Source organism: Podarcis bocagei (assembly GCF_964188305.1).
Source record: "Podarcis bocagei genome assembly, chromosome: 15".
Taxonomy (NCBI): Eukaryota; Metazoa; Chordata; class Lepidosauria; order Squamata; family Lacertidae; genus Podarcis; species Podarcis bocagei.
Window position 1 is genome coordinate 38,711,699 of NC_138141.1, and position 26,145 is coordinate 38,737,843.

The following is a 26,145-nucleotide window of genomic DNA, read 5'->3' on the forward strand; positions in this document are numbered from 1 at the left end:
TGGGAACAGGCAACTCTGCTGTTTGTATTGAGGACCTGAATGAGAAAGAATCCACAGCTGAATGGGAAACAATGTCTACAGAGGTGGAAGAGACTAAACAAGAAAAAGAGAAAGTAACATTGGGAAGCAACAACCAAAAGCTGACATCTGTGGAACACAAGCAAGGAGACTCTGGGAACATATCTACCACAAGTCTGCGAAAGATGCAGAAGAAGAAGGAGGAGGTCCTGGGACAATATGGAATACAGGAACTTAATATAAAGAAATATGATTGGGGCCTCCGTTTGGACTTTGATTTTGAAGATACAGGCTTTGTGGAAATACTCCAGCAGTTGCTTTCAAATCTCCTTGTGGGAAGAGAATATGCTTTGATGGTGAAAGATCTTTTTCCAGATTCGACGACTGATATAAAGGACTACCAGCAAGACCGGCGGAGAGGGACTGAAAGAGACTTGAAAGCCTCGGACGTGAGGAACCCAGGCTGAGAATCTTGACTTTGGATTTTTATTGGGAAGGGACAAAAACCGGGGATGGGAGGGAGGGAAAAGGAGATTCCTAAAAACTCTTAAGACTTTCAGGTTTGGTTAATATGACTTTTAATCAAGATAAAATGAAAAATCGATGGAAGAGAACTTAAGTCCAACTTAGGAAAATTAATTTTTTTTTTATTAGAAAAGAGGTAATAAAATGAATAAGATGGTTAAGAGGAGAATTACCAACTTGCTGATATAATCTTGGGAATTGGGATGCACGAGGGGGGGCGGGGGGAAGTCAGGGAACAAGGTTATGAGAAGAGGATCTGCTGAATTTATACATGTTTGTGTCTTGTGTCATTTTTGTGTCTGTATTGTCTTTATAAAAACGGAAAACCCAATAAAAATTTTATAAAAAGAAAAATAAAAAGAAAAAGAAAAATACGGTACCTCTTCACACGGTGCATAGATAAAACAATGAAATCCACTCCCACACCGGGGTGGGGTGGGGTGGGGGCAGCGACAACCCTCAATCTGGATGACTTCCAAAGAGAGTTGGGCAAATTGATGGCTGCCAATGGCTACCCACCACGATGGGTGCAATGCTCTTCCTCTTCAGAGAGTAATGCTTCTGAATACCAGTTGCAGGAAACTTCAGGAGAGGAGAAGGCTCTTGGGCTCGGATCCTGCACACGGGTTTCCTACAGGCACCTGGTTGACCACAATGAGAACAGGATGCTGGACTAGATGGGTCCAGCAGGCTCTTCTTAAGTTCTTATGGGAGCACAGCCACAACTCCCTGGAACCGGCTCCTGTGTTGATAGTACTTGAACTGTGGGGTGAGCACAATACAGAAGCTGACATAGTTGTGTGCGCCAAGAGTTCGTGTAAAATGCAGGTCCCTTTCTGCAAGTCGCAGGGCACATGGCATGAGTCTGGTTTTGAATGTTTGTTAGAATGAACAATTGTACACAATCTGCCCCCGCTCCAGATTCCCTTTTCCTCCAGAGCCTTGCTTATTTAGAAGCTATCCAGGTTTGGTCCTGAAATTGTAAATTAACCATATGGAACTGCTTAGCTTCTAAGCAGTACACCTATTCTGATGATAGCTGTTAAGACTGTAATCCTCCTCCAAACCTGTTGTTAATGACCAGTTTGTTGTTCACTGGGGGCCTCTAGTTGCTCTAAAGCTGGCTGTTAGTTGCTTCAGAGCTACTTGGCTTGCTCTCTCTCCCATGTAAGGATACTGCTGTGACCTGTGCTTTAACGGTCTAATTGTTTTAAATGCCTTTTTATGCCTTCTCTCTCTGTTGCCTTTTCTTTTCATATGCATTGCAAACATCTCAGTTTTCCTGGTGTGTTGATGACTCGTTTCCCCCGCCCCCCATTCTTGTTTCCCCCCTTTATTTCTGTAATTTTAAGCTGATTTAAACTGTTTTAAATATTGTGTAATGTCGTGTTTTGGTATCAACGCTGCATTTTGGTTGTAATAACCTGTCCCGAGACCTTAGGCTGAAGGGCAGTTAATGAATGGTAAAAAGAACAATCCACCGTAAGCCTAAATATATGTAATGAAAGCAACAGGTAAGACTCCCTGGGGAGAGCATTCTACAAGCAGGGAGCCACCACAGAAAAGGCCTGTTCTCGTGTTGCTACCCTCCAGACTTCACATGGAGGAGGCACACGAAGGAGGGCCTCGGATGATAATCAGAGGGTCTGGGTCAGTTCATATGGATAGAGAGGGTCCTTGAGATATTCTGGTCCTGAGCCGTTTAAGGCTTTATAGGTAAAAACCACCACTTTGAATTGGGCCTGGAAGCTAATTGGCACCCAGCACAGTTAGGCCAGGATTGGTGTAATATGCTCAAACCGTCTTGTTCCGGTGAGCGACCTGGCCACTGAATTTTGCACCAGCTGATGTTTCTGTTGTGGTAATCTAACTTAGAGGTTAGCAGAAGATCCCAATTTAAAGGAAGACCAGAAATTGTCATCTTACTGGGAAAGTGAAATTATAATCTAGATCATTTTGTAGTTCTGTTGGAGGGTGTTTGATAGTGCCCGATCTAATGGTATATACAAAATAAAAAGGATACCAAACTGCACAAGGGATTTTCTGGTTTTGATTTACCTTGTATAGCTTGGACATTATTAGACAATTTTATATTCACCTCCTATACGCTCACTCCATGGGAAAAACGCAAGAGCCTGCTGCATCCGGTCACTGGCCAATCTAATCCAGCATCATGTTCTCGCAGTGGCCCTCCAGATGACTGGGGGAAACCTTCAAGCAAGACCCGAGCAAAATAGCCCTCTCCCCTCCTGTGGTTTCCAGCAACTGGTATTCAAAAGCGTTGCTACCTCTGTAGAGGAAGAACATAGCCTCCATCATGGCAAGTGATGAAAGGAGGAGAGGACAGAACAGTATCTGAAATAGGTAGATAGATGCCTTGGCTGTCTGTATGCCGGATCTCCCCTTTATCTGGAGAGGCACTGCACAACTGGGCACAAGACCGAGAGTCACCCCAAATCTCTCCTCACATTCAACCCAACATAAATATTGGGCTATTAACGCCTGTCTCTGGGGTGGCCCTGGGAAGACATGGCATCCAAACTCTCTACACTGACTGCGAAATGGTAATAGCTAGCTTCATGGATCCCGGAGGCCATATTTTACCCATCTTGGTATTTCCTTTTAAATGAAAGTGTAAGAAATTAGAGAAAATATATTCATAGCCCTTGCAGGGGATGGGGGGAGGAGAGGGAGGGGGGATCGTGACCTCGAGGTTAAACGCTTTACCTCCAGATCATAAACTAATTGGGGAATATTAAAGTTAGAAGCAGCACTTAGCTTCTGTTCTAATTTATTTCTCATTTACCTCCCTACATCTTTTTCTTTCTTTTTTGTGTCTTCTGAATGCAAATGTAGCAGCAGCCTGGTTTATGGCTAACACTTAAAAATAACAGTGCAGTAATTAATGGCGAATTGCTGCGGAGATCCTACTGAAGTGCCAACCATCTCCACGATAATTTCAAATAAGCTCATCGTGGTCAACGCTATTATGTTAAATACCATTGAGAGCAATAACTGAGTGAGATTAGGCCATTGCTTCAAGGTGCAGAGGTACTTGTGAGCAGGCAGCAACTGCATTGTGTTAAGAATTGCCAATACGCAGTGCCATGTTGGAAGCAGCTCAGACCTTAGCCATCATTACATGGGCTTTGTGCTAAATGGAGACTCGTTTATTTATATAGAGCCTTTGTACCCTGCTTTTCAGTCCAAACGGCTCCCAGAGTGGCTTACATATGCAGTCAATTAAAACATGGCAGTCCCTGCCTACAGGCTTACAATTTAAAATACACAACACACAAGGCAAAGGTACAGGGAGGGAAGAGGAAAAGCAGCAGCAGCCAACACAGGCACCAGTTCTTAGATAGTATTTCTTATAATGATCTATGGAAACAGTTCAGTGGTAGGGAGTGCCTTTTGGAGCTGGCCTTTCAGCAAAGTTGTTGGAATGAGGCTCTTGGAAAAGACCAGCAAGAGATCTTGGAGAGAGAGAAAATAAGGGGCTATAAAACACTTTTAAAATATCTAGCAGAAAAGGTTAACGGGTTTCCCCTGCTCTCCTGCCCCCCACCATCTTCATCTTGCTGCTCTAGTTTATAAGAAACAGCAGGACAAGGCAGGGCTGGGCTTCCGATCCTATTGATCTTCCACAACTGTTTAAACCTCGCCTGCAGCCGCTGGGAGGTTCTATCAGGAAAGCATGAGGAGCGGAAAGTAGATTCAGACAGCCTGTGGCTCCGGAAGAAAGGGGTCCTCTTTAAATATTTATTGCCCACGTCTCTAAACTTAATTGGTTGACACAGCAAGCAAGCGGCTTTTATTCTTTGGCCAGGGAGGACGTCCCACTGCAACACCGCCCTCTGTTTCAGGATGAAGTGAGGGCCCTCTTTGGCAGTGGCTGAAAAAGCAGTGGGGATCCACATCCTTTGGACACAGCTGCCACCACTGTGGGAGGTTGAGAGGTTCCTGGTTTCTTCTCCCTCTATTTTTTTTTTAAATCCTCTGGGTGATTGTAGATGACTCCTGTGAATGACATCTGTCCCCTTGGCATCTCTCCCTGGTCACCTTGTGTTCAATAAAAAACGTAATTGATGTTGTCGGATTCTGTGCTTCCACTCTACTAATGGTTTTGAAACGAGGTGTTATGGAACCGGGTCCTAGCAAGGTAACATTCCTTGTTTGTGGCAGAAACCTGAACGTGAGATGCGATCAGTTCCCAGGGCATGGTTTTGATGCCCACAATACAGCCACCTTGTTGAAGCAAAGGAAGTCTGTCTCAGGTCAATGCCTGAAGGGAGTGGTGGTGGCTGCACCCCAGCCCAAGGAGGGGCACATGCATGTCCCGCGGCTGCTTTGCAGCTGCGCACAGTGGTGGCGGCAGCGCCACATGGAGGTGCTGGTTAAGGAGCGCCATACTTTCCTTGTCCCGGGCACTAGCAATCTATGCTATGCCACTGCCTGTAGATGCCATTTTATCAGAAGGTCCATTCTGCACAATATAGCAATTGGCCTTTAGTGTCTTGGAACTGGACCACTGGAATTCCCTCCCTGTGAATATTAGATCGGCTCTGTCTGCTGCCTGTCTATTGCCTACTGAAGACCTCTGTTTTCCTACAAGGCTTTTAAGTGGAAATCTTTCCCCGTCTGCATCTATACTGGAATTGTTTTAAAGACATTTTTATTGTTTTATCACTTGTTGGTTGCTGCTCTGGGCTCCTTTGGGAGGAAGGGCGGGATATAAATTTAATATCGAGGGAACAGGGACAGTAGCAATTTGTGAATAATTTTGTTGCAGCTGCTTTTGTTAGGAGTTTTATTGAAATAATTGCTTTAACGTTCTTGTATTGTCATGTTGTTTTTGTGTTGTAAAGCACCCTGTGGCCTTTTGAGAAAGGACAGTATAGAAATGTCTTAATAAAACAACAGACAAACAAATAAAAAACCACAGTGCATGCAATAGGTACAAGATACCAAAGCTACTAGTATTTAAGAAATGCTTAATGTCCAATGACCAATCAACCCAAAAATGTTATTTCTGAAAATTAGTGTTAGGCAGTACTTCATTATGGCAGAAGCAGTAATTTTTGCTAGATGCTGAAAGGTGCAACCACAACAAAAGCACTCTCACAAAGGGGGAAGATACCTGCACTTGTTTTTAAAATCACTACTTATCAAAAGTCTACTACAAAATTAAATTAAGCATGGTCTGCTGTAGCAATTCATATAATGAATACCAGGACTTATGGTAATACTGCAAGGTTAAACTTAATTTAGAATAATTTTTATTTATTGTTACTGCTTGTTGAATTTTTTTAATTAACTTTCTTAATTTCTCTTAGCAGTCTTAATGTCTGCATTTTTAATATGTTTAATTTCTCTATTTCTTTTTTGATAAACCTTTCTAGTTACATAATGATATTTGCACAACACTTCCCCCCCCCCCGAAAATGCAAGAGGGTATATAGTCTGATATTCTCAAAAGTTCAAATGCATGTGAGATAAGAACAGTTGCCAACGGTAATTGCAATTGGCGATCACACAATTGTCTAAATTTCCCACCTTTAATGGAAAATAAACCCTCGGACTCAGTTGAATCCTAGATGAACAGAATACAATTCTGCTGCAGTAATTGCACACCAGAGAGTCCCCTTTTGAATGCAGGGAATACATAGAATGATAATTTCAGATGCCCAATTTCAGCTGGTTGAAGGTGGGGCTGTTAGCTTAGGTCTGTGTACAGCTCTTACCTAGCAGCTGAAGGCAGCTGACTTTAATATGCCAATAGGTGGAACAAAGAATGGCAGGCTAAGACGGCTGCTCTGAGCAAGACCTGCTTGCTTCTCAAGAGCCTTTTTGTTGTAAAAAATGGAGAATGTTTGAAACCACTGAAGAATCTTTATCTTGAGGCTGATTTCTTGGAAGAACCTCCTTAGAACAAAGAGAAGATCGCAAAGGCCACTTTGCTCAGGAACTAAACACATGGTTGACCAGTTGTTTGTTATTCACAATGTCGTTTAAACAAGCATTTTGAAGCAGGCCTTCAGCCTGTAACAGCCGTTTCTTAAATTCCAATGCTGTGGTCACTTTGCTCTTGTTTTAGTGTTGTAGCTGTATGTTGTGCATCCTTTCCTGAAATTGGATGTTGACAAATCTGCTGGATTTGAGCTAATTGGTGTCTTCATTGGGGTCAGTAACAAACCAAGATGTGCTAAAACGTCTGAGAATTAGCTCTCACTGAGAAAACAGTGCAGAGTTTGCATATGGCGAGAGGTCAGGAGAAGAAGAAGAAGTTTTCAGCAGATTGGTGGAACTCCATAACTTTAACAAACAAATCTGAAAATGGCAAACCTTTGCCAAAAGTCTTTACAAATAGGTGAATTATGTGAGCATAGAACATTAGCCTTAGTTAAAAATTACCACCCTCCAAGCAGGCATAGAGAGACACTATTTTTTTGTTGCAGTTGCCAATTGTAATGGGGCTTTCTGTTTGTATAATTATTTTTGTACTGTAATTGATTTTTCTGTGTTTAATATTGAAATGCTGCTGCTGCTGCTACAAGCAAACCAAGATGCAGGAAGTTGAAGATTTGGGTTTTCCCATCTCTAGGGTGGAGAGAAGCTTCAATTTTCCACCAGCCTGCCTGGTAGCATATCAGAATATCAACCAGAGCTGCATTTACTGCATGCTTTGGAGCCATAGGTTCCCAGGTTCAATCCCCAGTTTAAAAGGATTTGCTAACACATAATGGGAAATACCTCTTTCCTTAACCCTGGAGAGCTCAAGGCCCATAAGGGATCTGAAACTTTAAAGTAGATCTCAATGTTTAAACAGTAGGAGTAGCTCCACCTTCAGAACAGGTCGACTGTCTTGCCTCAGGAGTGGTTAGGTAACCTTGTTTAGAGGTTTCTGTGAGGGCATAGGCATGCATTTGACTGGGGTTCCTTCAGTAGACGGTGTTCTGCTTGAGAGCAGCAGTGGGGAAAGCCCTGACCCTCTCAGCTAATTATGCCAGGGATGTAGTTTCCTCCAAATCACACCCACCTGTCCCACATCTGATGTGGTGTCAGATGTGGCGAGAGTAAAGATGTGGCTGCAAAGGAACAATCAAGAATCTACCCTCTCAGGCCAAAGGTCCAGCATTCTATTCTCACAATGGAAAACAAGATGCCTATGGGCAGTGTTAGAAACTCAGACATATAAGCTAGGTCAGGGTTCGGCAAACTAAGGCCTGTGGGCCGGATCCAGCCCAATTGCCCTCTGGATCTGGCCCGCGAACAGCTCCCTCCCTCCCTCTTCCTGACGTCTCTCCGCCCTGTGGAGGAAGGGGGCTGGGCTTTGATAGGAAGCCTCGCCGTTTGCTGACCCCAGTCCTAGGTTATGGTCGCCACAATGACATGTCTGTGAATTCTCTGATTCTATGATCTCCGCTACATTGCTCAATTGTAGCTTGCTCTTACAACAATTCACTTGCCCCAGTATGCAAGAAGGAGAAACACACACAGAGTGGAAGTGGAAATGGTGTTAACTATGGGCTAAGGCAGAAGTTTTTGAACTGTGTCTTGTTAGCTCCATTGGGGTGGCCTGTGGAAAGGTTGCAGCACAGCCCATTATATCTGTCCTTTGCCCTGCACTTAACTTTCCTTGATGTGATGATGGACCGCGTGCGAATCAGCTGCCTCGATGGAGATGTCAGTTGCCAACCTGGTGCCCAGAAAACTGCGCAGTGGCAGTTGGACCCATGCCAGTAGCAAAACTCACCCAGTACCCGGGGAATTTTGATCACGGTTGGGAAGCCCACAAGCAGGACTTTAGCACAACAGCACTCTCCCCGCTTGTGATTCCCAACAACTGGCATGGATGAAGGTGTCTGGAAAAATGTTGGTTCTCGCGAGAAGTTTCATAGGAAGTGGAGGCTCGCCAATGGCTCCAGTCCCAGTTTGCTGCTCAGCACTGTCAGGGCGGGCTTTGAATTTGTCTCCTGATGTCATAATGATGTCTGGTGATTGACAGTTGGGTGGCCTCTCCTGCCTGTTGAAAATGGCCTGCAGATGGTAGGCCAGGTCTTAATCTGAGCCCACCCCTTTGTCAGAGCAAAGGGCCAAACTGGATGGATGTGTGAGGTCTTTTCTGACACTATTTCCTTTACTACCTCCGCTGCTTTTAAACTCTCCAGATCTGAGTGGGTCTTTAAAAGGCTGAGTCATGTTTACTAGCACTTGTTCTGTGTCCCAGATAAAGCACCGTTGAGTGCTGCTTTTTAGTTAGCTGAAGTTATTTTTCAAAGGCACACCTCCGTATTGTGGAAACCACAAGTAATCGGGCATGTTGGTGGTTTGCTTTTGTATTTTTTGCTTTTTGCGAACACCTGTTTTTATTTTTGTTTGTGGACTCATGTTCACTTAAAAGGATGGTGGTTTAGGCAAATCGGCTAGTTGGGATTTTTTTTTTTTTATGAAAATGAATGAAATTGATTTCAACTTCTCAGAGGCCGGTGGGATAGGATAGATAATAAATGGCCCATGTATTATGGCTTTTAAAAAAATCAAGATGTTCTAGTTTGGGCCTGACTCCCTGCTGTCCTTCCTTTAACTTTGAAAGTAAGTGAGTGTGCCCTCCTGTAAAACTCCTCCTTGTAATATGGACCGTTAAGGAAGAGGCATTAAAAATAAAATCAGGCTGTGCCAAAGGAAGGAGAAGAGCTTGTCAGATTAAATTTGGACTCTGCAGTGATGGCAGCAGATGTGTTTGAGTTGTACAAAAGGGTCATTATTAATGCTGCCACCTTCCCAGGACAGACATTTGCAAAAAAAAAAGCTTCGTTCACTTTTATTGTGTTTTTGAACATGAGTTTGAAAAATGCAGGGTTGAGAGCATTGAGGAGGGTTTCAGGGCTGGCTGACAACCGTGGAAGATGCAGTGTTGGTTTGAGAGCTATGCTAGTGAATCGGTGATGCCCAGGTGGCCTGATGAAATAGAGTCTGTCGAGGGAGGTTTCAGAATAGAGCTCAATGGTGGTACATCTGGTTTGCGTGCAGAAGGTCCCAGGCTCAATCCCTGGCATTTCCAGGCTGGGCTGGGAAAGATTCCCTGCCTGAAAACCTGGAGTGCTGCTGCCAGTCAGTGTAGACAGTTTTGAGCTAGATACTTGCATTCTGACTTGGTGTAAGGCAGCTTCCTATGTTCCTATGATAGCCTCAACTTATGTTTGTTTACGCCTAAAGATGAGTGCTACTCAAATGGTATAGTGATCAGACCTGTGTTAGAACTGATGCTGTCAAAATGGCAATTTGGTCTAATAGTCTCCTTATACGATAGGATAAAAGGCAACGTCACCTTTCCAGCTTCCTTGGAGACAAGAAAATAAGAAGAGTTTGCTGGATCTGACCAGTTGCCCATGTAGTACCGCATCCTGTTCTCTCGGTAGCCAACCTGATGCCTGTGGAAAACCTGCAAGCGGACCCCAAGCGCCAGAGCACTCTTCCCAGTTATATTTTCCAGCAACTGGTATTCAGGAACATACTGCTTCCAAAAGTTTGATTCAGTAAGAAAAAGATGAATGAGCTAAGATTTACTTCTAAGGATGCTCCTAAGGATTCTCCGAAATGTGTTGGGCTGTTTGTGGCACTCCTGAGAACTCTCTCTTGGTTTTGCTAGTAGCCATTGATAGCCTTGCCCTCCATGATTTTGTCCAAAACCTCTTTTGAAGACATCCAACTTGGTGGCCATCCCTGCCTCCTGTCAGAGGGACTTCCAAAATAAACTTGCACACTGCCTGAATAAGTTTTCATCTGTCCTGACTCTTCCAGTATTCAGCTTTGTTTGTTGTTGTTTAGTCGTTTAGTTGTGTCCGACTCCTTGTGACCCCCTGGACCAGAGCACGCCAGGCACTCCTGTCTTCCACTGCCTCCCACAGTTTAGTCAAACTCATGCTGGTAGCTTCGAGAACACTATCCAACCATCTCGTCCTCTGTCGTCCCCTTCTCCTTGTGCCCTCCATCTTTCCCAACATCAGGGTCTTTTCCAGGGAGTCTTCTCTTCTCATGAGGTGGCTAAAGTATTGGAGCCTCAGCTTCAGGATCTGTCCTTCCAATGAGCACTCAGGGCTGATTTCCTTAAGAATGGAGAGGGTTGATCTTCTTGCAGTCCATGGGACTCTCAAGAGTCTCCTCCAGCACCATCATTCAAAAGCATCAATTCTTCGGCTTTGTTAGATGTGCACAAGTTCTAGTGGTATGAGAGAAAAACTCTCCTCTATCCTCTTTCTGCATGCCATGCGTAATTTTATATCATGACAAACCGTTAACCCCGCTACTCCAAGCCTTCTATAGAAATAGGTTTCTGCTTCTTTCCTCTCCCCACACCCCTTCTTTGTCTGTGGCTTGCAAAGCAGAGAACGCCTCCCTGCTGCTTCCTTTCCTTCAGAGACACTTGCAATGCACCTGGGCTTAATCCTCAACAGGTGGTGAGGGTGGAAAGGCAAGCAGCTTCATAGAGCCTGCAGCCTCGCCTCACAATTCTTTGAAAAATAAAGGAGTTAGAGAACCTTATCCACAACCGCTTGTTCCAGAGGGCCTCTTGAAACGGTGAGTGAAAGGTGGTGGAGCATCTCTGTCTCCATCTTCTAATGTGGCTTCTTGGCCACTTTTTTAATGACAGGTCCAGGTCCATAATAGACTCGGTAGACCTAGGTCGCAGCTTAGTGGTGGAGCACCTATTCTGTATGAAGAAACTTTAAGACAAAAAGAGCCATTTGGACCCGTTTCCGAAGGAAAAAAAACTAGGAGCCGCAAAACTCGTCATTATAAAAATAACTTATTTGTCACTTTTTTATTATTTGTTTGTTTGACCCCTCAGAATTACTCCTCCTCATAGAAATAAACATTAAATTAACAAGTTACCTTTTTGTGTGTGTGTGTTCTTCACTCCCCTTCAAAACAGTGACCAGCGTACATGCCCCCCTTTCAATGCAGTGACCAGCGTACATGCCCCTTACAATGTAGCGGGTGGGCGGGCGGGAAGGTGACGTCGGGATGGTGCGTGACTAACACACGCACCGCCCCATGCGACGTCACAGCCAGTACAGCGCCCGCCACAGTGGGGAGTGTTGGGGCGCACAATGCGCCTCCTCCCCTCGCTAGTATCCACCCCGGAGCTGCGGCAAAGGTGTAAAAGAGCCATATGCGGCTCCGGAGCCGCAGGTTGCAGACCCCTGGTCTAGACCAAGGTTTCCAAAACTTCTTCAGTTCAGTACTCTTTGGGTTGCATCAAACGTTAGTCATACTCAGAGTAGACTCACTGAAATTAATAAACATGACTAAGTTAGGTCCATTGATTTCAGTGAGTCTACTCTGAACTTCTTTGGATGCAACCTCTCATCTTTCATGGTCCATGTAATAGCTCTGGGTTGTTATTCTTCCTGTTTTACAGATGAAGAACAGAGCATGAGTCTAGGTTGCCCAGCGCCTCTTACAATATATTCCTGTATGTGTTTACACAGAAGTAAGTCCCACTGTGCTCCTAAGTAAGTGTGCATAGGATTGCAGCCTTAGTGATTTTTTAATTTTTAATTTTAGATTAAAAAGACTGAAAGAGGATTTGAACATGCATATCACAAGTCTAGACTTTGGCTAAGTTTGATGTGAAGCGAAGAACAAACTTTGGCTTCATGTTAGGATTTGTTTGGAGTGAGACAAACCACAATCCCCAGTTGAGATGTAACAGTAAACAGGGCTCTGTGAGTTGTTGCTCCTGAGGGTAAGACGGATGCATTCAAGTAGGAGCCTTCTGTGCATGCACGGTAAACCGTTAATTGTGGTTTACTGTGACATGCAACCACCGCCTTTTATACTTTGACATGATGAATGAATAGACCGTCTGCATCCGGCGTTCTGCCTTGGTTGGTGCAAGGGCTCGTGTGCCAGCAGATGTGCAGTGCTGTGCAACAGATTAACCCAATGCTACAGTTGCACTAGTGGAAATTCATTGTGCAGCAGGTTGCACAAAGTTGACAACATTTCACTAGCGCAAACCATTTTGCTGGCGGAGTAAGCAGACCGCTAAGGGATTTTCACATTGGATACAAATAGTTATCTTGAATTATTTTACTCCTCACATTGGAGGCTGGGTCTTCCTTGTCAAATTTTAGGCATTTTGGACTTTGGGAGCCTGACAATTCACTAAACTGAAATGTGTATTCATTCCACTGTAAAATACCCTCCCCTGTATTTAACACCTTCATCTCCTTGCTTGCTACTCTGAGAGCACCTCTCTTTCGTCTTTGGATGTTAAAATGCCTAGTCATGTGGAAATGAAATATATTCCTCTATGCTTCCCTCCCCCTCCTCCCTAAGCTCTGTTTAATTTTTAAATACTCCCCTTTATTGCTGCAGCATAAAGGAGAAATTTTTAGACTATGGAGAGAAGTGAATGTGACATTCTGTTCCGTATTAAAAGTTAATTTAGGGCAGGATTGAAAGTCAGGACATGGGCCTGTCTCTGTTGCTTCCCCTTCTTGTAATATAATTGACCCCTTCTGCGAGATTGGCAGTTCTACCATGGAGGGCTAAGTACATCGGGGCACCTGCGGCAAGAACAGGAGACACCGTTCATTACGGGCACGAACTTTATCTGCTTGGGAGAGTGCGCCCAGAGATCTTGTCCTGATTGGGGCTTGTCTTCATTTGTCCTCTCTGTTGCACTTTGGCGCACCTGTGCAACCGTCTCTTGCACTGCTTGGCATTTTGGCCTTGCTTTGCACAAAAAACAAAGCCATCACCACCTTCTTCTTAATTCTCTTCTCTCTGTACTCTTAAGACAAGCGCTGCTGCATCAGACAAATGGTCCACACATCCCTCTTCCAGGAAGGCTCTTGTCCCTCAGCACCTTGTTTTCAGAGATACACTGTCTGTGAACGTGGAGGCTCTGTTTAGCCAAAATGGATGAAGCCTGAGAATTCTTCTTCCTGAAGAATTCCCTTTTACACAATTCCCTTTTACAGCCTTCTGTAGGTGACTAAGGTGCGTGTGTGTGCCCCATCCACTTGCATTTAAGGAAAGGGCCATGGGTCAGTGGTAGAGCACATCTTTGCATGCAGAAGGTCTCAGCTTCAATCAAGAGCATCTCCGGGTAGGTATTGGGCAGACCCTGCTGGAAACCCTGGAGAGACGCTGCCAGGAACTGTAAATAGTATTCGTCTCGGCATAAGTCAGCTCCCTGTGAAAACAAAGAGCTTAGCACAGAGTTTGCCAGTGTGGTAGCTGAGGGTACACATGACCATTGCTTTAGCTGAGATTACTCCATTGCAGAGGCAAAATAAAAAAATTCCTTCCAGTGGCACCTTAAAGACCAACTAAGTTAGTTCTTGGTATGAGCTTTCGTGTGCATGCACACTTCTTCAGATACATTGAAACAGAAGTTGCCAGATCCTTCTATATAGTGAGAAGGTGGGGAGGGGTATTACTCAAAGGGTGGTGGGAATGGGAGATAGGCAGATAGCTGGGAGAGCCTGTTGACGACTCTTAACGACTGTAATAGGTCTTACAGGAGAAGGCAAGGGGTGAGGAGGTGAGAAATGGTTTAGTCATGTATAGTGAGATAAGAATCCAATGTCTTTGTTCAGCCCAGGTTTTTCCATTGTTTTAAGTTTGGTAATGAGTTGTAATTCAGCAGCTTCTCTTTCCAGTCTGTTTCTGAAATTCCTTTGTAGTAAAACAGCTACTTTGAGATCTTGTATAGAATGTCCTGGGAGATTGAAGTGTTCTCCTACTGGTTTCTCTGTTTTGTGATTCTTGATGTCAGATTTATGTCCGTTTATTCTTTGGCGTAAGGTTTGGCCTGTTTGTCCAATATAGAGAGCTGAAGGACACTGTTGGCATTTGATGGCATACACAATGTTAGACGATGAGCAATTAAATAGTCCCGAGATGGTATGTGTGATGTTGTTGGGGCCAGTAATGGTGTTGTCCGGGTGTATGTGGCAGCAAAGTTGGCATCTGGGTTTATTGCAGGCTCTGGTGCCAGTGTCTGTGTTAAGTCTGGTTGTAGTATTATTGTGGGTTAGGAGTTGTTTAAGATTGGGTGGCTGTCTGTAGGCAATGAAAGGTCTTCCTCCCAGAGCTTGAGAAAGAGAACTGTCATTGTCCAGGAGAGGTTGTAGATCTCTGATGATGCGTTGTACTGTTTTAACTTGGGAGCTGTATGTGATGACTAGAGGTGTTCTGTTATTTTCTTTTTTGGGTCTGTCTTGCAGCAAGTTCTCTCTGGGTATCCATTGCAGAGGGTTGGACACAGGGTCTCTCCCCTCTAAAAAAGAATTAGGTTTGAAAGAAGCATTGTATTATAACCAGTAGGGGAAATTTGTTTTGTGTGCAGTGGCTGTGGGTGTGTGTGTGTGTGTGTGTGTGTGTCTTTGTGTGTTACCCATGACCTCTGATTTGCAAATGTGCCCATGGCCGCCTCTTCTTGCTGGCCGCTAATAAAAGTTTTTTATAGTTTTGACCCTGCCTTCCAGAAAAGGTGTTAACTCCTCTGCTGGCCACGAACACCCCAACTGCCAGCTGCCTCTCCCCTTCAGAAAAGGCAAATTATGGGTCATCCTGGCAGATGTAAGAAGAGTCCTGCAGGATTAGGCCAGGGGCATATCCTGCCCTCAAAGTGGCCAACCAGGTGCCTGCAAGGAGCCTGCAAGCAGGACTTGAACACAACAGCACTCTCCCCTCCTGCCATTTCTGCCAGCTGGTATTCAGAAGCATTCCTGCCTCTTCAGTCTTTGATGTTTCAACATAGTTATGCTCAAATGATGGTTCCTTGGAGAGTGTTACCAGGTTCTGTATTGTTTCGTTCAGTATGACTGTAAATCCATTTTGTACTGTATGATACAAGATGAAGCCATTCCTGTACCTGCAAGGCCAAAATACATTATTTTTAGGAACTTGCTGAAACACATTATTGGTTTGGAGAGGTTTATATTACCTCAGCGGTAAACCTTGTATGGTATTCTTTTTTAAAAAACAAACCAACAAACCGCACATACCTTTGATGGCACTTTTTTGCAGACAGCCAACTCCTCTGTTTTTTCAGCAAAGGATTATGCATGTTAAACCCTACATAAATATACCAGCAGGTTATTACGTGTTGAAAGTGCAATATCTGGCATCAACTAGTTTTTAATCTAAGGGTTAATTCTGTTAACTATGAAGTCAGCTACCCAAGAGTGGCCTGATCTTTGCCAAGGTAGTGCATCCTCTGATTGGCTATGTAGTTCTGAGGGAGTTGTCCTCTGTATGTTTAGTTGTATGTCTCCCTGCTTTGTTCAAGGCCTGAACTGAAAGACATAACTTTTCTGTTCCTTTCTTGTCAAATTAGACACTCTTTTTTGTTCAGTCTGCTTAGTGAAGTGTTATCAGGTATTTTCTCTCCGGACTCCAGCTGCATTACTTAAGTGACTTCGCTAACATTGCTGCCAGTGGTAAGATGCTTTGTTTTGTTTTAAATTTATTCTCGGAAGTAACTACAACTGCACCTGCTTCAGGGCACATCGTGGTTTTCCTTCAACGAACTTTGCAGATAAATATGACACAGTATACCAGCCCACGCACTTGCCTTGCCAGCATGTCCTGGAGGAATAATTATCCCGCGAGTGACTAAGGGTGTGAAGGTAGATGCATAATTCAAAGGGTAGCCGCTGTAGAGTCTTCACAACCAATGTGAGCACAGCTTTGCAACCTGGGTTACAAGCAGGTGCACCCCCTCATTCTGCAGTGAAGCACTTAGAAATCCCCTTTTGCCAAAGTGATGTGTCAGTCCTCAAGTCTTGTTTCTGCAGGAACAGAGGAAGTGGTCTCATGCTGAGTCAGACCATTGGTTCATCTTAGTGTTGTCTACACTGACAGACAGCAGTTTTGCAGGATTTCAGGCGGGGCTCTCTCCCACTACTTCCTGGCAATGCCAGGAATTGAACCCAAGACCCCCTGCATGTAAAGCAGATGCTCCACCAGTGAGAGAACAACCTTCCTATTGCCATTCAGTCTTCTTTAATTTTAAAGCCGCACGTTTGCGCTTGCATCTTACTTATTTATTAGAGCACCTGCACTTTACCTTCTAGCAGGAATGCACCACTCGGCGTGGCTTTGCAATTTGACAAAAGTTGCAGTTTCATTAAAATGGAACAAAGCAATTACAAAAGAAAAGGGGTCAGCAGTTTAAAAAATCCCATAGAAATGAATACATTTATGCTGCAACTTAGAAGAAAAAAGGCATTTACAGCCATTTTAATATTTGCGTAATTGCTCTGGAGATCGTAGCAGAGTGGAGGAAGAGAGGCAACCTGGTCATGCCAGGGGGGTGGCCAAGAAGCATCCACCTCTGCCTGAAACTCCAAAAAGCCTCTGCCAGTTAGTGTGGAATAATGTTCTGGTTGCGTATACGGCTTTAGCCATGTGTAGTCGTTCCCCCTGCTCCACTGAATAGTTTTGTTTTTTCCTGCTTGCTTGAGACTGCAAAGCTAGGGTGGTGTGAATGGGTTATCAAGGATCTGGTGGGCTGCACCTGGCTTGCCAAGCATTGAACCTAGGGCCTTCTGCATGCATAGCTTGTGCCCCGCCATTTAGCTACAGCCCTGCATTTTTACATTGCTGTTCCACCATTGCATTTTTATGAAGAGATGTGGGGTAGGGGTGAAGGCAAGCCAGTTTTCTTGGGGAGTGGGGGAGAGAGAGAAAAAAAAATCAGGCATAATTTTTGCCATAACTGTGGAAACGTGGCTAGATCAAACACAGCAGGTGGCGAAGGAACTCAATCTGGGCAAAGCAGCGGTGCTTTCAGCGCAATCAAAGTTAAGTGCAGAAATTTAATTAAATGGAAGCAAAGCTGGCTGAAACTTTCTAGAAGCAGAAGTGCATTGTCAGATTCGACAATTATTTCAAGGAGCACAATCTGCAGATGGTGTCTAATTGATAAATTAAGGTTCTTGGGCTCTAATCTGCCGCTGTATGTGTTAAGGCTTGTGTGTTGTTTTCTTCGAAATCTTTATCCTTTAAGTTGGCATCTGTCTTGGGGGAAACAGTTTTGGATCAAAACCTGGTGCCCTGATCCACATTTGCAGCTCTGCATGAGAAGGGGGCTGGGGGACCTGCATCAGGCCAAGGCATAGCAACATTCTTGGCTATTCCCGTGGAGAGGGAACCCATGAGGACCTCCAGGGTGTAGCCTTTCGCAAGCTTAGCTGCGCATCGAAGGTTCTGCTCCATGTCCTTCTGACGTCTGAATTTTGGCAGACAGATATGAGGAGCTGAGGGCATCTGTGGTCTCCGATTCTCTCCCTAGGGAGGCCCACTGGGCTTCTTAATTGCTCAGTTTTCACTGTATGGTGAAAGCCATTCATTGATTGATTGATTGATTGATTGATTGATTGATTGGAAGGCCTTTGGAGAATTTGGCAAGCTGACTGGTATTACTGCTACACTTTCTTCACTGCTTGGCTTATTTGGGTTACATTGATGTGTTGGCTTTAAAGAAGGTGCATTGTTTTGTCAGATACCTTGCTTTGTTTCAGTTTCTGTTAGCTGCCCTGGCTTTCTTCAGCATCAAAGACAGGATATAAATACGTTGTTATTATTAGTGGGTTTAAGCCGTAGCGGCATTTGCGTAAATGATAATAACAATGAAAATGAGAATAATAACTTTTGGCATTGGTGTTATTATTAGTATTTGTGCATTGAGTGCTTAAGGGTCCATTGCTGTTTTGACACCTGTGCACCCAATTCTGCATATGGATGTGTTTGGCCCTGCAGAGCCAGCATCTTCCATGCAGCCTACTTAAAAAGTGATCAGAACACTTAAAAAGAAAAATGCCCCAGTGAATCTCAGGTATTGTTTTATGTGTTTGTTTGGGATTCTCCTCTCACCAATGGGCAATCTAGATCTACCATTCAAATACTATAGCAATAATCTGCAAGCTCCCCCCCCCCGCATACCTGCCATACATTCAAAGCACATTGCCTCCCCTCCGACCCAAAGAATCCTGGGAACTGTAGTCTGCCCCTCACACAGCTACAAGCCCCAGCACCCTTAACAAACCACAGTGTTCTTTAAATGTACGGTGTGTACAAGGCACTTTTAAAACCACATCTCCTCCTTAAGGGCAAAAGCAGATAGGCCATTGGCTTGATCCAACAGGTTATCTAGTCCATCAGTGGCCACCCGTCAGGCACTTGCAGGGAACCCGTTAGCAGGATCCGAGCACAGGCGCATTCTCCCCTATGTGGTTTCCAGCATCTGGCCTTCAGAAGCATTACAGTGGTACCTCGGGTTAAGAACTTAATTTCTTCTGGAGGTCCGTTCTTAACCTGAAACTGTTCTTAACCTGAGGTACCACTTTAGCCAATGGGGCCTCCCACTGTCGCCGTGCCGCAGCAGCACAATTTCTGTTCTCATCCTGAAGCAAAGTTCTTAACCTGAGGTACTATTTCTGGGTTAATGGAGTCTGTAACCTGAAGCGTCTGTAACCTGAAGCATCTATAATCTGAAGTGTCAGTAACCCTAGGTACCACTATACTGCCTCCAACCAAGGAGACACAGAGCATGGCTTCCATGGTGAGTAGTCATGGATAACCTTATCTTCCATGAATTTTTGTCTTTTAAAGCCATCCAGGTCGGTGGCCATCACTACCTCCTTATCTTCCTCCTCCTGCCCCATAGCTCCCCATCCACCCCACACATCTGGAATGCTTGTAATGTCTAGCTCTGTTTATGACACTCAAGAAATACTTAAAAAACAACAACTGACAGACACAGCTCAGTTCAGTAAAAATGCGTAATGCATATATTTATACTTTTACAAGTGTCCATAATGCCAGAAGAAGAGGGTGTGTCTATGGAGGAGCGGGGGAGAGAGGGAGATTATGCAGAGCGGGGGAATTAGACGCTCTGTGTGGGAGAGTGAGGAAGTCCTGGGAACAGAGGCAAGCAAAAAGTCCCAGACATCATAATCAGGCCACAAGGGCAGTGGGCAGAGTGGACGGGAGTAAAGGAGGGAGAAATTAAGCTACATGGGAGGTCAAGTAAAAAGAGAGGAGTGGAGAGAAGAAGGAATTGCGCCCGTTAACCATGTTCCTGAATTATTGTGCTGGAGAAGCAATCATCACACTTCATTCATCCAATACCGGCTCCTCCCACCCTGTCATCAGCTATTACAGCATTGCTCACCCCCACTTTCTCCATGATGTGTAACAAACTTTATGAATGATATATAGAGGCGACTGCGGGCATGAAAGCATTGAGCAGCACTTCAGACAAGTTTGTTCTGGCAGGATGCCGTTAATCTCTAAAACCACCTATTTATTATGGTGGCTAACAAAACAGAAATATCAAACTATTGCAGGAAACTGTTTTGGCTTCTGGTGAAAATGGTGCCCATCATAGAGCTTTGAGGCGCTCACTTGTTCCTAAGACCTGCCAAAGTAGGTCCGTGGGGTAGGGCTTCTAGAACCGAGGGTGTGGGAACCTCTGGCCCCCCAGATGTTGCTGCACTCCAGCTCCCATCAGCTGCAGCCATCCTGGCCCTATGGTCAGGGATGATGGGAGCTGCAGCTAAGCATCACCTGCAGGGCTACAGGGACCATTCTCCTAAAGGCAATATGCAATTGTAGATATTTGCAGTTACAGGAAGTGGAGAGCGGGAGGCTGCTGGCTTCATTCCCAGTTTCTGGGCATCCCAGAGGCATCTGGTTGGCTGCTGTGAGAAACAGGACCCTGGGCTAGATGGGCCATATATCTTGTGATCCATTGTTGTCCAACAGGACGTCTCTAACAGGGTCCATGCTCCACCATGCTAGCTGAGACAATTTTCACTGGAGATGCCAGGAATTGAGCCTTCTGCCTGCAGAGCATGTACCCTTCCACAGAGCTAAATCATATTAGCATATGTGTATCATGGTGCCTTATATTATTCAACTGCACCATTGGGGCAATTGGGTAGGCGTTCAGGGCCCAGCGGAATGAGCAGCGGAATGAGCAGAAAGGCCCTCAGAGGACTGACATACCACATTTTGATCTTGGTGAAGCATTGCGTTTCATGCCGTCTAATGCGGGGGCTTCCATTAAGTCCATTAAGTCTAAAATTACCTAAGTGCAACACTACTCCTGCTGGACCTGATCATTGGTCCTTAGGCTCAGGTTGGTCTCCTCTTGGCTAGCACCTGTCTCCAGAGTCTTCGCCAGGGATACTTCCCAAGATCTTCATAACCTTGCTGGGGATGGAGCCAGGGACCATCGACGTATAGAAAGGTGTCCTTCCATCCTCTCTCTCCAACCTAAAACTGCAAATGGATATCTGTCTGAGATTATGTTCATATGGAGTGTGAGATGGGTGGGGATGAAGACCCTGCTGGAGGCGATGCCACTTAACTTTTTTATTATTTACCATTGCTAACAATAGCCTTTGTGTTTTTATATTTTTAGTTCAAACGTACAACAGTGTCCTCCTCCTTATCTTTCTCATTCCCCCACCCACCCTCCATTTTTCTTCGTTCCCTCCCTCAGGTCTAAATATATCCAACCAGTCAATCAAGTCTGGCAGGCATCAGTGCTATAGCTGTCAGCTTGAGTTAGCTCTGGCTGAGCTAAACTCCTGGCTTGTTTTCTGAGCCTGGAAATGTATTCGAACGGTGGGATGGAAAATGAGACTTGCAAATAAAGTACACTCTAGTCATGGGTCCTTCTATATCTATACAGAAAGAGTGACACAGCTTTTTTTTGTTAAGCTGTGCCTCACCCCCTTCCTGTGTTTTCCCTTAGAAATAATAAAATACCCACTGAAGTCTATGACTGCTTGCTTAGTCAACACAGACGTGCTTGGATTTTCATTAATCTGGCTTTTCTTTCTGCTTCTGCCACCCTGCATTGGCATAAACAAACAGTAGAAAAAAGTGGAAAATTAAATAATGCCATGTTGAAGACCTTGCAACGGAGGTGGAGGATTAAAAATGATTCTGCTTAGATCTTGCATTCTCTTGTGTTTTATTATCCCTATGCAAGGAGAAACAAGAGGGTAGCAAAAGAGGGAAGGCATTATTATTTGTTTTTGTTGTCGTTACTACGGCCTGTTCCCATGTAGGAACAACTCCCCCCCTTTCAACGCTGGCTCTGTGATGGCATAGCTATTTCTGGTGCAACCTGTCAGGGTAGAAGAGACTGGCTTTCCGGCTAGAGTAACAGCAAGAACAGATGGGGTGGACGACAAGATTTCTGTGGTGGCGTTTTGGGTTCCAAAGCTTCCTTAGTGGGGGATTTTACAATGTTTCTTTGAATTTATTTTACTGTTTTGCAATGGGCATGGTGTTGCACTTTCCATAACAGCCAGCCTGAACCGCATGAGAGCAGCAGGAAACTTTTTAGTGGGGAGGAACGGTTTCACCCAGCGCTGAAATGGAGCAGCCCCTGGGAAGTGCATCTCCTGTTTTCTGTTTACCGCAGAGCCTGGCTGATAATATCTGGGGATGTGTGCCTGGCACCGCCGTGGGAATTCAGTGTTGCAGGAAGCTGCCTGTTTTGAGGCTCTGTGAATAATGGCACTCGAGGGCGATGGATGCTGTAGGTGCCACTTGGCACGTTTCGAGAATTTGAGTTGTCTTTTTTTACCCAGTTCTGGTGTTAAGGGGGAGGGAGCTGTGACTGGTGGAAATGCAATAGCTAGGGGTGGGGGGAGAATTGCTTTGTTGGGAGCTGGAGGAATATAGAACCATAGAGTTGGAAGAGACCCAAATAATCAACTAGTCCAACCCTCCAATGTAGGATAGTCAGGAGTCCCTGAATTTTTGACAGTGAGAGTCGGCTGGAGACTTTCTTCGACCTTTACCTCTCCCCCCACCCAAGCTGTTTTAGACAGAAGAGAATTGGGTGACTTAAATGTTGCTGCTGTGGTCCAGGGTGTTGCCGCATGTGCTCACTCCCTCTTTGCTTGTTTTTAGTTTTTCCTCTTTTTTAAAAAAAATGACTGTACCTGCTACATTGAGAGAGATCTGGGCACTCAACTTTTTTTTGAGAAGCAGATTAACGTGTTGGCTCCTTGTTACGAAGGTTACAGTGGTGCCTCACAAGACGAAAAGAATCCGTTCTGTGATTCTCTTCGTCTAGCGGTTTTTTCGTCTTGCGAAGCAAGCCCATTAACGGATTAGCGCTATTAGCGGCTATTAGCGGCTTTTAGCGGCTTATCGGCTTAGCGGATAAGCGGCTTAGCGGCTTAGAAAAAGGGGGGGAAAGGAAAAAAAAAACCCCGCAGGAACTCGCAAGACATTTTCGTCTTGCGAAGCAAGCCCATAGGAGATTTGTTTTGCGAAGCACCTCCAAAACGGAAAACCCTTTCGTCTAGCGAGTTTTCCGTCTTGCGAGGCATTCGTCTTGTGGGGCACCACTGTACATTTCTTCCAGTACAAACAGCTCCCCACTTCTGCTCAATCTACTTGCACATGACAGCGCACACGCGCAGTGCTGGGAACCCGGAAGTGACGAGTGGCAAGCCAGAAAACCCTCCCCAGAGCCCAAAGAGGATGTCCCCTTTGGGCTCCGGGGGGGGGGGGTGGTGTTTCCTTGCCAGCCACAAGGACTCTCCAGGGTGCTCCCCACTTACCTGCATTTCACTTATGAACGTGGGGGCCCAGACCATAACCCCTGCATAAGTGGAGAGTCGCCACACAGCTCTCAATGCCGGTTGGCGGATATCATAAATAGGAGAGTGCTCTTGCTCTCATGTCCTGCTTCCAGGATTGCTTCCATTCTGATGCAGAGGGTGCAGATCATGGGGTGAAGACTTGAAACCAGAGTATTCTTTCTTTTCTTCTCAGAGGTGGAGAGGTGAGGGTGGTGGCATCTCTCCTGTCTTAGCTAATTCTTGGGATAAAACCAAGTGCTCACTCTTCTCTGTCAATGAACTTAATTACCCGCCCCCAATTAAATGATGTCTGCCATAATGTGCTTATACCATACTAAACTCATATCAATGTATAGGATCCACTTTCAAATACCAAAACATAACAGGGAGACACTATCTCCTCACCAACCTTGTTTGGACAGAGTCTGTACGTTTTATTATCCTTAGTGTGGCCCAGATTTCCAACAACCATTGAGAAGTTATTGGTACGGTACTTCCTTCTTTTTCCAGTTATAGCTAATACATATTCTTGAGGCTGCTAGAAGAGAGATAACCATTTCTTGGTCTTCCTTTAAAATTATGCTTCTTATATGACCAAAAAAGGATCTCTCACAGACCTAATGGAAATTTCTCTCTCTATCCATCCATTTTTATCTATTATGTGTGTGATTATATGTTTGCACATATATGAGACAGAAAATGTCCAAAATCCATTGACTATTGACGCTCACATGTGAATGTCTGAAAAATCAGACGTTGTCACCTAAATGTCACAGTCAAAACATTCGCTGGTATATGTCTGAAAAGTGAGGAAATAGATATATCTAATTTCAGAATCCATCTGGGATTGTCAGCGTTCACATGGGAACGTCAACATTCATCAGATTTTGGGCATTCACTGTAACATTAAGAGGGGGGGAAATCACATACATAACCATGGAGTGTCTGTTTTCCTCAAAAGTTCACCAACAAGGTGTCATTTTAAAACGTGAGAAGTATTGACATCGGAAGAGGAGGCTGGAGTTTGCATATGTTGCTCATGGACCATGAAATTCAGTTTCTAAAGTCTGAAAAGCTTTGTGAGCCCTAAGCCAGGGCCAGAAAGCCTCTTTATGACATCGGAAAAACAAAAGCTTCCATGATACTGCCAGTATTCTAATAACCCAAATCTTTTAATATTTCTTGCTGCGTCCACACTGGGAGTACTTGGTAGACTTCTGGTTGCTCCATCTTGAAAAGTATATTGTTAAGCATTTCTGCCACTGTCTTGATATGTAAACCCTATATTTTGTGGTTTTCATTTGAAGTTTCAAAAGGGTATTATCATCATCATCATCATCATCATCATCACCATCAACAACATCATCATCCCACCCTAGGACCTTAGAGTGAAGAGCAGGTTAATGATGGTGATGGTGAAGATGATGATGAAAGGCAGTTTTAAAGTCTTTAGCGAATAAATATATAAAAAAATAAAAAGCTAGAAGTAGTTCCGTAAAGAAATTGGATCGCCTTGAAGCGATGCCCATTTTCTTGGGAGTAAATCTAATTGAACTCAGCGGGATTACTTCTGAGCAGAGGATTGCAGTGTGAATGGGGAACAGGAGAGAGGTTTATTAAAGCTATGCGTGGTGTAGAGGGAGAAGCTCTCCCCACCTTCCATCTGTCTAATGATGCCAGAGCTCATCCGGATGAAGATTCGGGGCAGACGAGAGAAGCTGTTTATTGACACAGTGAACAGGGCTGGATTAACCATTATTCTAAAATGGCTGTAGCCCGAGGCCCTAAGCTCTCCAGCTCAGCCAGAAATTCCTTGGGTGAACTTAAGCCAGTCACACTCTCTTAGCTTTACTTACCGTTGGGAGGATAAGGGGGAAGCAGAAGGAGTCCACCTTGAGTCATTTGGAGGATTGACATTCAGCCAAAGCCAGGAAAACAAGAAAGAAGTTGGGTGATTTTGCATTTTGTTTGACTTCATGATTCTTGCAATATATGATACATGGGATTTAGGCCATTCCCGCCTGTTGGCTTTCAGACCTCACACCATTAATCCAGGCCTAAAAGTGTGTGGTTTAATTGACTGGAATTTGCTGTTAAATTATGCAGGGTCAAACCCACATCACACATTTAAAATCTTTTACATGAACGGTGAGGGTGTGGCCATGGTGCTGGCAGGGACTGGCGAGAGCTGTAGTCCCAGACATTTGGAGGCCACCAGGTTGTCGAAGGTGGGCTTAGATTGCATTAAAATGGGATAAATTCATGGAGGAGGAGAGAGATCTGTCGATGGGTAGCAGCTATGGTAGCTAAATGGAGTCTCTCTCTCTCTCTCTCTCTCTCTCTCTCTCTCTCTCTCTCTCTCTCTCTCTCTGAAAGTCAGTTTTATTTTCATTTATACCCCACATTTTTCTTCCCAAGGAGCTCAAGGCTGAAGTGGTTCTCCTCATTTCATCCCCACATCAACACTGTGAGGTATGTTCAGCTGAGAGGGAGAGTGCCTGGCCCAAGGTCACTCAGGAAGCTTCATCCCAGAATAGGGATGTGAACCCTGGTCTCCCAGGGCCTAGTCCAACACTCTTACCTACTACATCTTAGTGGTTTACAGTAGCTGAAGCAGGGGGCATTGCCAGTGTGGTGTAGTGGTTAAGAGCGGTAGTCTCGTAATCTGGGGAACTGGGTTTGCTTCCCCGCTCCTCCACATGCAGCTGCTGGGTGACCTTGGGCTAGTCACACTTCTTTGAAGTCTCTCAGCCCCACTCACCTCACAGAGTGTTTGTTGTGGGGCAGCAAGGGAAAAGAGAATGTTAGCCGCTTTGAGACTCCTTAGGATAGTGATAAAGCGGGATATCAAATCCAAACTCTTCTCTTTTTCTTCTTCTGCTATATCCTTAGGAAAACAGGAAGTTGCCTTATACTGAATCAGACCAGTGGTCCATCTAGCTTAGTACTGTCTATACTG

At 44.8% G+C, this 26,145-nt stretch overlaps 1 protein-coding gene and 2 long non-coding RNA genes across 36 annotated transcripts in view; 1 reads left to right on the forward strand and 2 right to left on the reverse strand.

Annotated features, from left to right (window-relative positions):
* MSI2 (musashi RNA binding protein 2) overlaps positions 1-26,145 on the forward strand; it is a 430,429-nt gene that overhangs the window by 83,529 nt on the left and 320,755 nt on the right. The window lies entirely within an intron of this gene.
* LOC308574029 lies at positions 4,292-8,825 on the reverse strand. Its single transcript, XR_014002309.1, has 2 exons — positions 8,178-8,825; positions 4,292-4,605 (listed from the first exon to the last, which is right to left on the reverse strand). It is a non-coding gene; the product is annotated as an uncharacterized lncRNA (long non-coding RNA).
* LOC308574533 lies at positions 19,413-24,223 on the reverse strand. The gene is made up of 3 exons (XR_014002520.1): positions 24,117-24,223; positions 21,353-21,434; positions 19,413-20,856 (listed from the first exon to the last, which is right to left on the reverse strand). It is a non-coding gene; the product is annotated as an uncharacterized lncRNA (long non-coding RNA).